The sequence below is a fragment of the Procambarus clarkii genome, chromosome 22 (genome assembly GCF_040958095.1).
Source record: "Procambarus clarkii isolate CNS0578487 chromosome 22, FALCON_Pclarkii_2.0, whole genome shotgun sequence".
NCBI lineage: Eukaryota > Metazoa > Arthropoda > Malacostraca > Decapoda > Cambaridae > Procambarus > Procambarus clarkii.
The window spans coordinates 13,799,393-13,804,578 of record NC_091171.1 but is presented as its reverse complement, the minus strand read 5'-3'; positions in this window follow the sequence as shown (position 1 = coordinate 13,804,578).

The following is a 5,186-nucleotide window of genomic DNA, read 5'->3' as shown; positions in this document are numbered from 1 at the left end:
TTGGGCTTGATTGGCTATTCGTAGCTAGACTGTACAGGCGGGAGTCATTGTGGGAAGCGCTTTTTGGAGAATAAGAGAGAGGAACCTTCCAGTCTTTTCCAGAACAGTTGGAACGTCATCAGTTGTGATTCATGTGTAAAGTACATGTTATTTATAAAGCGGGCGAGCGCTTGCTGCACGGGGCTGACACACACACACACACACACACACACACACACACACACACACACACACACACACTACTGGAGTTTAACACCAGTAAATGTAAAGTTATGGAAATGGGATCAGGTGACAGGAGACCAACGGGACAGTACACAATGAAGGGGAACAGCCTACCTGTAACGATTCGAGAAAGAGACCTGGGAGTGGATGTGACACCTAATCTAACTCCTGAGGCACATATAAATAGGATAACGACAGCAGCGTACTCTACACTGGCGAAAATTAGAACTTCATTCAGAAACCTAAATGAGGAGGCTTTTAGGGCGCTTTACACTGCCTACGTGAGACCCGTCTTAGAGTATGCCGCGCCATCATGGAGCCCCCACCTGAAGAAACACATAAAGAAACTGGAGAAGGTTCAGAGGTTTGCGACGAGGCTTGTCCCAGAGTTACGAGGGATGGGATATGAAGAGCGGCTGAAGGAACTGAACCTTACGACACTAGAGAAAAGAAGGGAGAGAGGAGATATGATAGGGACATATAAAATACTCAGGGGGATTGACAAAGTGGAAATAGATGAAATGTTCACACGTAAAAGGAACAGAACGAGGGGACATGGGTGGAAACTGGAAACTCAGATGAGTCACAGAGATGTTAGGAAGTTTTCTTTTAGCGTGAGAGTAGTAGAAAAATGGAATGCACTTGGGGAACAGGTTGTGGAAGCAAATACTATTCATACTTTTAAAACTAGGTATGATAGGGAAATGGGACAGGAGTCATTGCTGTAAACAACCGATAGCTAGAAAGGCGGGATCCAAGAGTCAATGCTCGATCCTGCAAGCACAAATAGGTGAGTACAAATAGGTGAGTACACACACACACACCACCTGACCATTCCTCGCCAGCAAATATATTGTTTTGAAACACGACTTTATACTTTTAGACGTGTTTCAAAATGTTCGCAGCGAGTGACCTTACAACCTAGACTACTTTTAGGTCGAAAGGTCTCGACTTTCAACCCGTCCTCGGACCAAGTCCATTACATTCAGCGGTCGCCCCCACAGACGAATTCATAAATTTTAATATGCTGTTCATTCAAAACGGGAATTTTCTCAAGTATAAATTAATATTATAATATATTAGCATATTGTGTATATATAGGCATAGGATAGGTTAGGTTAGGTGTTTAGGTTCTGTTGGCGATTATTTGTATTTGTAGTACGTGGGTGAAGCATTTATAGCGTTGTGATTCGAACAAAATTCGTCAGTGAAGCACTTGTTCCGGATATGTTCGAACTTCAGCAGTTGTGAGTCGTGTGTAAATCGCTTTCCATTCATAAATGGGGGGTTTGGCGGGTGCATGGAATCACTTTTGGATCTTTGTTTGGAGGACGGGCTGCGACCTTACAAAAGAACAAAAGTTGTCAGCGAAGCACTGGTTCAGGAAGTGTTCGGACGTCATCAGTTGTACCAGCCCGTCCTCCAAACAAAGACCCAAAAGTGATTCCATCCGCCCGCCAAACCCAAGCTGTTTATGAATGAAAAGCGGTTTACACACGACTCACAACTGATGACGTTCGAACACTACCGGAACCAGTGCTTCAATGACGAATTTTGTTCGAGCCACAACGCTGTAAATGCTTCACCCACGTACTACAAATACCAATAATCGCCAACAGAACCTAAACACCTAACCTAACCAGTGCCTATATATGCACAATATGCTAATATATAATAATATTAATTTATATTTGAGAAAAGTTCTGTTTTGAATGAACAGCATTTACAGTGTTGCCATTCTAACGGAGCTCGTCACCGAAGCACTCTTCCAGAAATGCTAGAGCGTCATTTGCTCCGAGTCGTGTGTATACCGTTGGTAAATTCATGAACAGGGGGTTTGAGGGTCCCCCAGCACCCCCGTCCCCCTGCACACCGTACCCCCTGCACACCGTACCCCCAGCACCCCGTCCCCCAGCACACCCTACCCCAGCACACCGTACCCCCAGCACCCCGTCCCCCAGCACACCCGTCCCCCTGCACACCGTACCCCCAGCACCCCGTCCCCCAGCACCCCCGTCCCCCTGCACACCGTACCCCCAGCACCCCGTCCCCCAGCACCCCGTCCCCCTGCACACCGTACCCCCAGCACCCCGTCCCCCAGCACACCGTCCCCCTGCACACCGTACCCCCAGCACCCCGTCCCCCAGCACACCGTACCCCCAGCACCCCGTCCCCCTGCACACCGTACCCCCAGCACCCCGTCCCCCAGCACCCCGTCCCCCTGCACACCGTACCCCCAGCACCCCGTCCCCCAGCACCCCGTCCCCCTGCACACCGTACCCCTGCACACCGTACCCCCAGCACCCCGTCCCCCAGCACCCCGTCCCCCAGCACCCCGTCCCCCAGCACACCCTCCCCCAACACCCAGCCCTCATCAACATACAATGGAACAAAACTTACAAAAACTTAAAATATTTAAATGCAAAAATATAAGATTTCATTTTTTTTAAACATTCGGAGGTATTAAGATTACACAGTGAGGGAGAGAGGTATGAGGGGCCCTCACCCTCTCCGTCCCCCTTTACCCTCACTCCCCCCCCCCCCACCTTGCACTCTGCACTACATTGTTTATCACTGTTCACTACTAAGTGGAGGTCCCGGGGGGGGGGGGGTGAGGAATGGAGACTTTACCAGTAAACCCTGACGAAAATGTGCACTTGTGAGGGAGGGTAGAGGAGACAGTTGTGAGGGAGGGTAGAGGAGACAGTTGTGAGGGAGGGTAGAGGAGACAGTTGTGAGGGAGGGTAGAGGAGACAGTTGTGAGGGAGGGTAGAGGAGACAGTTGTGAGGGAGGGGGGTAGAGGAGACAGTTGTGAGGGAGGGTAGAGGAGACAGTTGTGAGGGAGGGTAGAGGAGACAGTTGTGAGGGAGGGTAGAGGAGACAGTTGTGAGGGAGGGTAGAGGAGACAGTTGTGAGGGAGGGTAGAGGAGACAGTTGTGAGGGAGGGTAGAGGAGACAGTTGTGAGGGAGGTAGAGGAGACAGTTGTGAGGGAGGGTAGAGGAGACAGTTGTGAGGGAGGGTAGAGGAGACAGTTGTGAGGGAGGGTAGAGGAGACAGTTGTGAGGGAGGGTAGAGGAGACAGTTGTGAGGGAGGGTAGAGGAGACAGTTGTGAGGGAGGGTAGAGGAGACAGTTGTGAGGGAGGGTAGAGGAGACAGTTGTGAGGGAGGGGGGTAGAGGAGACAGTTGTGAGGGAGGGTAGAGGAGACAGTTGTGAGGGAGGGTAGAGGAGACAGTTGTGAGGGAGGGTAGAGGAGACAGTTGTGAGGGAGGGTAGAGGAGACAGTTGTGAGGGAGGGTAGAGGAGACAGTTGTGAGGGAGGGTAGAGGAGACAGTTGTGAGGGAGGGGTAGAGGAGACAGTTGTGAGGGAGGGTAGAGGAGACAGTTGTGAGGGAGGGTAGAGGAGACAGTTGTGAGGGAGGGTAGAGGAGACAGTTGTGAGGGAGGGTAGAGGAGACAGTTGTGAGGGAGGGTAGAGGAGACAGTTGTGAGGGAGGGTAGAGGAGACAGTTGTGAGGGAGGTAGAGGAGACAGTTGTGAGGGAGGGTAGAGGAGACAGTTGTGAGGGAGGGTAGAGGAGACAGTTGTGAGGGAGGGTAGAGGAGACAGTTGTGAGGGAGGGTAGAGGAGACAGTTGTGAGGGAGGGTAGAGGAGACAGTTGTGAGGGAGGGTAGAGGAGACAGTTGTGAGGGAGGGTAGAGGATACAGTTGTGAGGGAGGTAGAGGAGACAGTTGTGAGGGAGGGTAGAGGAGACAGTTGTGAGGGAGGGTAGAGGAGACAGTTGTGAGGGAGGGTAGAGGAGACAGTTGTGAGGGAGGGTAGAGGAGACAGTTGTGAGGGAGGGTAGAGGAGACAGTTGTGAGGGAGGGTAGAGGAGACAGTTGTGAGGGAGGGTAGAGGAGACAGTTGTGAGGGAGGGTAGAGGAGACAGTTGTGAGGGAGGTAGAGGAGACAGTTGTGAGGGAGGGTAGAGGAGACAGTTGTGAGGGAGGGTAGAGGAGACAGTTGTGAGGGAGGTAGAGGAGACAGTTGTGAGGGAGGTAGAGGAGACAGTTGTGAGGGAGGTAGAGGAGACAGTTGTGAGGGAGGTAGAGGAGACAGTTGTGAGGGGGTAGAGGAGACAGTTGTGAGGGAGGGTAGAGGAGACAGTTGTGAGGGAGGTAGAGGAGACAGTTGTGAGGGAGGTAGAGGAGACAGTTGTGAGGGAGGGTAGAGGAGACAGTTGTGAGGGAGGGTAGAGGAGACAGTTGTGAGGGAGGGGGTAGAGGAGACAGTTGTGAGGGAGGTAGAGGAGACAGTTGTGAGGGAGGTAGAGGAGACAGTTGTGAGGGAGGGTAGAGGAGACAGTTGTGAGGGAGGTAGAGGAGACAGTTGTGAGGGAGGGTAGAGGAGACAGTTGTGAGGGAGGGTAGAGGAGACAGTTGTGAGGGAGGGTAGAGGAGACAGTTGTGAGGGAGGGTAGAGGAGACAGTTGTGAGGGAGGGGGGTAGAGGAGACAGTTGTGAGGGAGGGGGGTAGAGGAGACAGTTGTGAGGGAAGTAGAGGAGACAGTTGTGAGGGAGGTAGAGGAGACAGTTGTGAGGGAGGTAGAGGAGACAGTTGTGAGGGAGGGGGAGGAGACAGTTGTGAGGGAGGGTAGAGGAGACAGTTGTGAGGGAGGGTAGAGGAGACAGTTGTGAGGGAGGGGGAGGAGACAACTGTGAGGGAGGGTAGAGGAGACAACTGTGAGAGGGAGGGAGGAAGACGATGCAGTAAATCATGGTTATCATGAGGAATTATTGGGATTGAAAAGCAATTACGGACAATGGGAATGCTCAGGGATAGACGGTGGAGCCAGAGACGAGGACCAGCATAAAGGAACAGGAAGGGAATGTTGCAACAGTAATGTGTAACACAAAGTCAGCAACGGTAAATTTAAAGCATCAACACCACCAGCAACACCAACACCACCAGCAACAC